This window comes from Bombus vosnesenskii, unplaced genomic scaffold, assembly GCF_011952255.1.
Source record: "Bombus vosnesenskii isolate JDL3184/JDL3185 unplaced genomic scaffold, Bvos_JDL3184-5_v1.1 scf7180000015856, whole genome shotgun sequence".
Lineage (NCBI taxonomy): Eukaryota > Metazoa > Arthropoda > Insecta > Hymenoptera > Apidae > Bombus > Bombus vosnesenskii.
This window is the reverse complement of record NW_022884183.1, coordinates 1-10,410: the sequence shown is the minus strand read 5'-3', so window position 1 is coordinate 10,410 and position 10,410 is coordinate 1. Positions and strand designations below refer to the sequence as shown.

The window sequence follows — 10,410 nt, the reverse complement described above, 5'->3', positions numbered from 1 at the left end:
ATCCCTACATTTCTTATCAGGGTCTCGCTTGCCGCATGTTTTCCATTAAACAGGGTGACCCATATCGATGCATCCCCACCCTCGTCATTAAACCAAAATGGCAACTGCCTATAGGGCTCGGAGATGACCACAATGTCCACCCTGCTTTCGCATACGCACTGCATCATTAGGTCTTGCGCAAGCCTGCATCTATTTAGATTTATTTGTAGAACCCCAACTGGGCCCCCGTCTATTCCTAACACCTAAACGCTCCATAGGGCACGCCAACGAACCCGTTACATGCCTTGCATTTATGCCACCATGTTTCAGACACATTGCGCATCTCGGCTCTTTATCACAATCTCTCATTATATGCTCAGCGCTGCCGCTCCTCCTACACAACTCCCTGCCATGACATGCAACAGTACACCCTGCCGCCACATGCCCCAACATGTGGCACCTATAACAACGCCGAATATTAGCTAACTGCCTTACAGAAGCTATCGTTAACCCCGTTCTCAGCCTCCTCTCTCTCGTCACTAGGCACTCCACTCGCTGGGCGGACCACCACCGCCTCTTGCGTGCCCCATGGTGCCGCTTTTATAGATTTGACTTCTATATCCGCATTCTCCTCAATTGCCCACTGCGACCTGATCTCGTCCACCAGCTCTTCTTTGCTGGTGAGGGGATCGATGTTCCTTATTTGTAGGGTCGCCCTGTTCACCAGAGCGGCCACCTTCGTACTATCACTCAAGGCGGCTCTCAATTTGGCCGCCTCCTCGCTAACCACCACCGTCCTATCGAATTCAATTAGGCCCGCTCTCGTCCTACGAACCCCCGTGGCTCCCTCCAATGAACTCCTCACCTCCATTATCCTCTTATAAACATGAAGCCATTCGCAACCTTCCCTTCCTCCACCTTAATTAGAATGGCTTCCTTCCTCCTCCTGTTCCTTGGTACGCTCTCTCTTCGGCACCAACCTGCCGTTTATTTCCCGGACGCACCATCGGGGTAGCTTGCTCTAAGGAAGCTTTCCTCTTCCTCTTCCTTTTTTCTACCCTCATCCACCCTTCGGAGTCCTCGCTGAAGTCACCCCTTATCGCTCTGTTCTCCCTCCCACACGCCTCGGCGTATGTGACCTCTCCTCTTCGGGGCCTCTTATACTCCCCAACTCTCATAATTTCAGCCGGCGATACTATCTTTCTTTTTGGGTATCCGCCCTTAGCTATCGTCACTTCTCTCTTTATCTCTGCCCTGTCTGCCCTTTTTTTAACCTCGACAGGCTCTCTCCTTCTCCTTCTTCCTGTTTCCTTGTGATCCCCACACTGCTCCAAGGAAGACAGGATGCTTTTCATCAGGTTGCCATGTCAGCACATGCCCTGTCACGATCAATCCTTTGAAAACTGCGTTTATGAATTTCTGGAAAACAGCTGGTGAATTGCATAATCCGAACGGCACACTAATAAATTCATACTAACTGTATTCATAGGAACTGTAAATGCTGTATATTTCCTGCTACTTTCTCCGACATGAACACGAAAGAATCTGTTCTTGGGGTCCAACGTACTGAATACTATCGATCCCTGTGACAAATCTAATTGATCCTCGATCAAGGGTAGCGGGTATCTGTCTTTCACTACCTTTCGATTCAGTCGCCTATAGTCGACGCAAATTCTAGTTGAACCATCTTTTTTTTCAATCAACGCGATCCGGCTTGCATAGTCGGAATGTGACTGGCGTATTATTCCGTCATTCAGCCACATTTTGATCTGACCGCTGACTTCGACCTTATCTTGCGGGGATAACCTTCGCGGTCTTTCATAACCGGGAAGATCATCTTGTAATATTAGATTCATTTCAACCCCTACTTCGAGCGTTTTCTGCGGCTTATAATTTCGAATCAGATTCTCTATCGCCTGCTTGTATTGTATATTCGTGATATGGGACAAATCTACCTCATGCCTCCCCCACTCGCAACTTTAGCACTCAAATACCTGAAGGCTCTTTCTGGGATTCTTCCGGGTATCCTTAATTTACCAATTTTTATTGCCGGGTCTTTAATAAACCAGGTGTCTTTTTCGCTATTACCTGGAACATTTGACTTTTCTCTGCTGATATTTTCATGCCCCGACCTCTCCAGGTATTTCTGAAGCTCGTCTATCTGGCTTTGTGCCGCCCTCGTATTTTCACCAAGCAAGACGATATCGTCTGCGAAGGCCAACACAGAGACTTTGTTCCCTTCATTTATATTAATGCCTCCGATATTCTTTTCGATTACTTCAAGCAGCGGTTCGAGACACAAGTAAAATAGCAGCGGTCATAAAGGATCACCCTGCTTGACTCCTCTGAGAACTTCTACCTCGACCTCTATATTATTATTCGCTTTGATCGTAGTTTTACATCCTTTGTACATTTCATTTATAATTTCAATTATGGGGGTCGGAACGCCTTTTCTCGCCAGACATGGTTTTATAGCTGAATGGGGTATAGTATCGAAGGCCTTAGAGATGTCCAATATTGTGAAAATTCCCCTTCGATTTCTTTTACTATAATTTAAGGCTGCGCTCATTAGGTCAATATTGATTTTACATCCACTTTCGGATGTAAATCCTTTGTGCCTTTGTTGAGAATTGTGGATCTTTGAAGCCGAAATAATGTTATAGGAACATTAAATGTATATTGACAGTTATTACTAAAATAATGATATATTTATTACATGAACGATTCTATATATATTTATCGATACACACTTGCACGCGTCTCAGAACCTTCTACACCCGACTCTTCATCGACGACTCTTAACCGACTGACTGTTTACATTCCTTTGTTTCGAGACGCTGCGCACACACACATACTTCCACACACTGATATATACATATAAGTATTTCTACTACGCACTTAACTCAGTCCAGCACAGAAAATTACACATATCTCAACACACCTCCTTAATTTTTTGTGCTGCATATTTATAGTGGGTCTCGTTGTAACTGTTTTGAAATCGACTTAAATAATTTACACTATAGCTAACGTCTAATCTTGTCCCAGTACTAATATATAACAAAGCTCCTATGAGATTTCTATATCTTATATCGTCTAAAGCTGATTGTGCGGGTTCTAAACTTAAGTTTTGTTCCATTGGTGTAAAATATAATTTACTGTTTTCTATATTATAATGTTTCGCTAATGACTCTATATAACTACTTTGATCCAGTTTCATCTCACACTTCTTATTATCGTATTCAATGTTTATTCCTAAGTAAGTCTTTACTTCACCCAAGTCCTTCATCAAAAATTTGTTTGACAATTTTTTTTTAATTTCATCGATTTTTCTTATGTTTTTTCCACATATTAATAAGTCGTCTACGAATAGAATTAAATATATAACATCATCGCTCTCATACTTCATATACAGACAATAATCACTCTTACTTCTTTGAAATCCTAATTTTTTCATATATTCGTCGAAACATTCATACCAAGCTCTTGAACTTTCACGCAATCCATATAACGCTTTTGATAATTTACATACTTTCCCGCTTTTATCGTCGTAACCTATAGGTTGTTTTACAAATACTTCCGATTTTATAGTTCCGTTTAAGAAAGCTGTTTCTACATCCATTTGCATAATCGTCAAACCATATTGACAACAATAAGATAGTAATAACTTCAACGTTTGCATTTTTGCTACTGGAGAGTATAAATCTTCCAGTACTTCTTTTTGTTGGAAGCCTCGAACAACTAGTCGCGCTTTCTTACGATTATCAGATTTATTCGTATATATCCATTTCAAGTCTAATACTTTTTTGTCTTTTGGTTTTTCTACTAATTGCCAGGTCTTATTTTTCATTAAACTATTCATTTCTCGATCCATTGCTTCTTTACATGAACCGCTGTCATCTCCACTTAAAGCTTCTTCATAGGTTTCATAGGACTGTGTGCACTAACTATATTCACATAAATGAAATATGAGCTCGTTTGACCATATCTTTGAGGTTTCTTTCTTTCCCGTCCTGACCTTCTCAAATTACTTTCTGTGTCCTCAAGTTTTTCTTCTGATTCGTTACTTAAATTTCTCTCCTTTTTTATTGCAACCTGCTCGACCTTTTCGTTTACATCCGAATGTTCGTCAAAAACCTTTTCTGTCTCATTGCCTGGTCCATCTTCTCCTCGAAATCCTACTAAATTATCATCTTCACCTATAAATTCTACGTGTCTTGCAATTACAATCTTATTATTAACTAGTATCCTATATCCATTGTTTTCATAACCTACAAGTATCCCAGTGTCTGCTTTTTTTGTCCCATTTCGAATTTCTTTTAACTTCGGGTATTCTTACGAAAACTCTACTTCCGTACAATCTTAAATTATTTATATTCGGTTTCCTTTTTAAAAATATTTCAAATGGTGTTTTATTTTCATATGTGTTTGTAACGGTTCTATTTTTTAAGTACGCCGCGGCTCTAACTATTTCCGGCCAATATTTAATATTCAGCTTTGAATCATGTAATAAGCATCTAGCGGAATTCATGATTGTTCTATTGTAGAGCTCAGCTGTTCCATTTAACTCGTGAACATAAGGTGGGCATGGTTCTACGACAATTCCCTTTTCCCTAGTTAGATTGTACATGCTTTTGTTCATATATTCTTTTCCATTATCGTATCTTAATCTCTTTATCTTTTTACCAGTAAGATTTTCGACTTTGTTTATGTAATCAAGGAAGCAATTGTAAACTTCACCTTTTGATTTCAAAGTATAAATCAATGCACACTTACTGTAGTCATCTATAAATGTCAAGAAATATTTGGATCCATCAAACCCGGTATTATTATGAGGTCCATTTAAATCGGTATGTACTAATTCTAAAATCTCGCGTACTCTTCTACGGTTATTTTGGAAGGGTACATTTCTACATTTTTAGCATGAGATTCTTGCCTTTCAATGTAACTACTTATATAAACTTCAATGTAACTACTTATATCTTATATAAACCATGATCTTTGAATGCTATCCCTATCAACTTTCTGTATTTGTTATATATCTTTAAAGTATTTCCTGCTGAGACTATCTTATTTTCATTCGTTACTCTCGCATAGCTAATTAAGTTATTATCCATTTCTTTCACGTAAAATACATTAGACATTGTAATTTTAATCCTCCTTTTGTTTACTTCAAAGTAAGTTAAAATTTTTCCGACTTTTGTTCCTTTTAGACTTCTACCGTCTCCTAACTTCACATTTATCGGGTTTTTTAAATTTTCGTACTCAACAAAATAAGAGTCATTATATATAATGTGATCTGAACATCCACTATCCAATATCCAATCTATTTTTCGCGTATCGCTAGTACATACCGTAATTTCATTTTTATTATTTTCGCGCTCTACTCTCGTTAGGAAAGATCCAATTTCTTGGTCGTCGTAGCCCTCGTTGTGTGAATAATTTGCGTCGTGTTGACTTGCCTCGTAGTAGCGTTGTTGCCGGCCTCTGCCTTTGTCCTCGTTGGCCAAATCCTCGTTGGCCAAATCCTCGTTGGCCAAATCCTCGTTGGCCGTATCCTCGTCTTCTTTGGCCAAAACTTCGTCCGCCGCGACCCCTATTCTACTGCGGCTGATACGCACCTCCTTGCTGTTGCGTTCTTCCATTGTTTGCGCCATTGTTTCCGCCTCTATACGTGTTTGTGCAATTTTTTGCCATGTGACCGTACTTTCCACAGCCATAGCACTTTATGTCCTTTTTTTCGGCTGTAAATACATTTGACTTTGTTCTATCACTTTCTTTCTTGCTACGCGTTTCCCACATTATAATTTTATTTTTCAAAAATTCACAAGTCCGATCATTTTCTTTCACTGAGTCGATTAAGTCACCAACATAGCTCAATGATTCTGGTAGTGCTTTCAGCATGTAGTCGAGTTTTTCACGTTCGCTTACATTTGCATCGGCACTCTTTAATTCATTGATAGTTTTTTCAAATTCCGTGAAAAATGAATTTGATTCTTCAAAGTCTTTCAACCTCATCATGTCTAGTCTACTTCTTATACAAATTCGCACTGCTGTTGATTCCTTCATATACATCTCATCAAACTTTTGCATTATTTTTAAAGCAGTGTCTTGATCACCAACAAATTCTAATTGCTCATTCGTTATACTACTATAGATGTAGTTCATCGCCCATTGATTCTTTTCATCCCACTTATCTTGCGCATCCGTGTCCATTTTCCCTCGTGTAGCCGGTTCATAACATTTTTTACACTTTAGATACATTAATATTCTTTTCTTCCACATTCTGTAATCGCGTCCATCGAATATTTGAACCTTAATTTCGTCGTCCCTTGGCATCTTGATTCGTTTTCTATATTCACACCTTTTTTTTTTTCAAAAAATAATTCTCTTTATTATCCAAAATCTTTTTATTTGTTCTACCAATAGCCTTTTTATCTCTTCAGAACTTATTTCCAATTTTTTATTCCTTTTTATAAATCGACTTTTATACATTCACTCCCGGTTACACGTGGTTCCATAACCTTAAATCTCGGCAACCACGATCTTCTACCATGTTGAGAATTGTGGACTTTTGAAGCCGAAATAATGTTATAGGAACATTAAATTTATATTGACAGTTATTACTAAAATAATGATATATTTATTACATGGACGATTCTATATATATTTATCGATACACTTGCACGCGTCTCAGCACCTTCTACACCCGACTCTTCATCGACGACTATTAACCGACTGACTGTTTACATTCCTTTGTTTCGAGACGCTGCGCACACACACATACTTCCACACACTGATATATACATATAAGTATTTCTACTACTTAACTCAGTCCAGCACAGAAAATTACACATATCTCAACAGCCTTATATTTTGATCTATACCCCGTCTTAGCCGCCCATCGAGGATTGATGAGAAAATGCGGCCTAGAATTGGGCCGATCGTAATTGGTCGCCAGTTCTCGACCATATTTCCATCTTTATTAGCCTTCCATGCGGTCGGAAAATAGGAACTATACCATAATATATTTGTCGGAGATGAAAGAACACCGGAGCCTTTGGAATTTTGGATAATCCCGCAACATTGTAACCTAGAGTCTACTATAGCTGTAAGTGAACAATTGTAGTTATTCAATCCGATTGTAATTGTTCGAGAGTTGTGATAATGAGCTTTGGCTCGAGGCGACAGTCAGTCACCGAACGTAGCCGCGGTCACAGGATGAACGCTTTGTCTAACAAAGGCATGGAATAATTCTATAGCTCTCCTTAAGAAGGAAATAGTTGTAACACTCGACAGTAAACATTCCAACGGTCCCTGTCCCGTAGCTCGCCACACGCAGACCCTGTTCTTCGAGTAAGATGATCGAGTAAGATCGATCGTATATATATATGTAACTATGCATTAAATTTGAAACGTATGCGATGTATTGAAAGTTTTAAAAGTTTCTTTCAAGTTTCAGATATTTAATCTAAATTAGAGATATATTAGTAAAACATGAAATGAAATATATATATTTACATTATAATTTTTAAACATATTCGTATTTTTAAACATCATTAACTAAATTTCTAAATAATTAAGAATATACTGCTTCTTATTAAATAGGTACGAAATGTTTTTATTAGCGAGAAGCTATTAAAAGTGATGGTTGACAAATTGTATCGATATACCACAAGTTGACGAAGTATACCAGTAATAATTTAACAAAGCAAATTCTTCACTGCGATCTTCGAGAGAAATTCCTTGGAATTGGAATTGTTGTAACGAACGCAGCTGCATTTATAACATGCGACATAAGTAAACTCTTTTATATACTAAGCTATTTGATTAATGCTAAGTATGTAAGAAATCTAAAAAGCTTTTAAAATCGTATATTTATCATTGTACTATTGATTTTCCTACCATTTCGAAATGTACAACTTTGAGAGTAATTACTATATCTTCGTTCTTAAATAATGGAGCAGCTAGCGAAAAAAATGAAGGAAAGGCGGAGAAACGATGCAGAATATTCATAACGTGCACGTGATTCATCTGCATGTTTCAGTTTTGTTGTATATTTCACAATCGAACATTTTCTTTTCTCTTCTATCGTACTCTTGTATCTTGTGACGTGACTGTTTCTCGTGGGAGATAAGAGCAAGACGAAATGCGGTTTTTAGCATTTCGCAAACAAAAAAGGACGAAACTGTTCGCTTTTCTTCTGTTTTCTTGTTTTTAAATAGAGATGAAAGATAAAAAGACATATCTACAGAATTTATTCTATTTCCATTACACTATTTTCATCTAAATCAATTGGCTTGCTGAATAAATTCTTCTTGTTTACAGGCATAGCTAATAGAGATTTGGATAGTCTAATATGGCTTATTTTCATTCTTTTTCTTAGCTCTAATACTTTCTTTAAATCTTTCTCGCCAAACCTTATAAATTTAAAATTATTCGCACACTGTAATTCATTATTCCAATTCAATAACATTTCACACTGAGTTGCATTTAAAATATCAGAAATTTCTGAAAAATAAAGGAGGGTTTGTACATCAGGATATATTGAAAATAAATTTGGCTGTAATTCTTTACCTATTCCACGTGTATGATATTCTCCTAGTTCTTTCTACTCTAATTATATGTTCCCTCCTAGCATGCTGTCTACTCCTGTTGCTACCTATAGACCTTTTAATAGTAATTTCTTCCATTTCTTCATCATTTCTTGCTACATACCTTTGGATCAAATATAGAACTATAACTAATCACATCTTTAATGTACAATCTCTGTATCATCATGTGTATACATTTTTGTTTTACCTCCGTTTCTAACAAACTTGCAATTATCTCTGGAGTATAGGGTCACACGCCTGGAATCATATTGTTTCTGATCCACGATATTTTCTCTCCTATTGAATTCTGTTTTATCAAGCAGGACATTTCTGCCTTCTGTCTATTTGATATTCTGAAACAAAACACATTGTCCATTTCCTTCTGTTACGCCATGCGGCTTGCCATAGATCATATTCTTCACTGTCGGTCGCGGCACTATAATGTCACAGACGGATCGTCGCGGCTGCCCGGCAAAATAAACATTGTAGTGGCAAGCGCATGGTTCATTAAGCAGAGCGACCTCCAGAAACGTCGATTCGTGGCCGTCATTTGATCTGGCGTAAAAGACGGTGGCGTGATCCGAAGGTAGTGGGGGTCGCCTTCCAGAAAGAATCAGAACGTTTCGAGAAGCCAAACAGTCTACACATCCTTTGTATCGCGCATTCCATAGTAACATTTCCTTTGTTGTTCATTTATATTTTATAGTTAATAAGTTGTGCAATAAACATTAATTTAGTTGTGTTGATTCTGTGAGATTTCATTGAACTACCCTTATTATCATAATCGAAATAAGGGAATCGATCAGTTCGTGGCGTCGATTGTTCAATCGTAACGAGAACTTACAACTCTCGTTGACGTGATATCTCGCGATCGCGTCTCTCCGCGAATGATCGAAACATTTTGGTCCTTCGAGCCGGATCACGTGCCAGTGAAGAGTGCACTTACCAGTGACCACACAGTGCCACGTGACTTTATCAAAACCAGCAGCGGAAGCAGGAGCATCCAATACAGCCAAACCAGTGACGTCAGGCGCGTCATCTTCGAAGAAGCACATCCCATTGGCAAGGGAACGCAACCACGCAGCCTTCCGTCGCAGCTGGACAATCATCAACGCAACGAATTTCACAACTTAACATACACGCGACCTCACGCCGCACGACAGTAAGGTAAGCTCGTTCCTTATTTCAACCATCCCCTATCCTCGGCAACGATGACGAGCGAAGACCAACTCATCTCTCTGCGTCGGAGACGAGGCTATTGTAGCGGCCGATTCACATATTTATCGGATCGACTGGACGAGTACGAGCAATCTGAGAGTCAGCAAAATTCCTTATTAAAGAATTACGAGAAACAACTGACCGAAGTTGCGAGTCAATTCGAAGCGATTTAACTCGAATTAGAAGTATTGGACGAGGAGGAACAAGCGCGCGGCTTCGAAATAAGGGATCAGTACGTCGCGGTAGACACAAGGCTACAAAATCTTCTGAGGAACGCGCAAACAGCTTCGCCGTCGACATCCATAAACCCTCCAACCTGTGCATCATCCGCAAGTTTAAATCCGATATCCATTAAGTTACCAGATCTTCGGCTCCCTATCTTTGACGGAAGCTTAGAAAAATGGAACACGTTTTATGATACCTTTTCCTCCATAATCGATAAAAATCCTAGTCTCACTGACATACAGAAATTCCATTACCTGCAGTCCGCCCTGCAAGGAGAAGCAGCCGATTGTTTAAACGCGTTACCCCTTAGTACTGTAAACTACAGTCAGGCTATTGCCGTTCTCAAGGAAAGTTTCGAATGTCCACGATACACAGCTTTCAGTCACTGCATGGCAAT

The 10,410-nt window shown here is 38.8% G+C and overlaps 1 long non-coding RNA gene across 4 annotated transcripts; it reads right to left on the bottom strand.

Moving 5' to 3' along the window:
• Positions 1-8,447: 8,447 nt before the first annotated feature.
• LOC117241426 lies at positions 8,448-8,800 on the bottom strand. Of its 4 annotated transcripts, none has more exons than XR_004494987.1 (3): positions 8,766-8,800; positions 8,554-8,694; positions 8,448-8,487 (listed from the first exon to the last, which is right to left on the bottom strand). It is a non-coding gene; the product is annotated as an uncharacterized LOC117241426 (long non-coding RNA). The 4 variants fall into 4 exon arrangements; XR_004494985.1 differs by having other exon boundaries at positions 8,554-8,719; positions 8,779-8,800; XR_004494988.1 differs by having other exon boundaries at positions 8,554-8,713; positions 8,779-8,800.
• Positions 8,801-10,410: the final 1,610 nt, after the last annotated feature.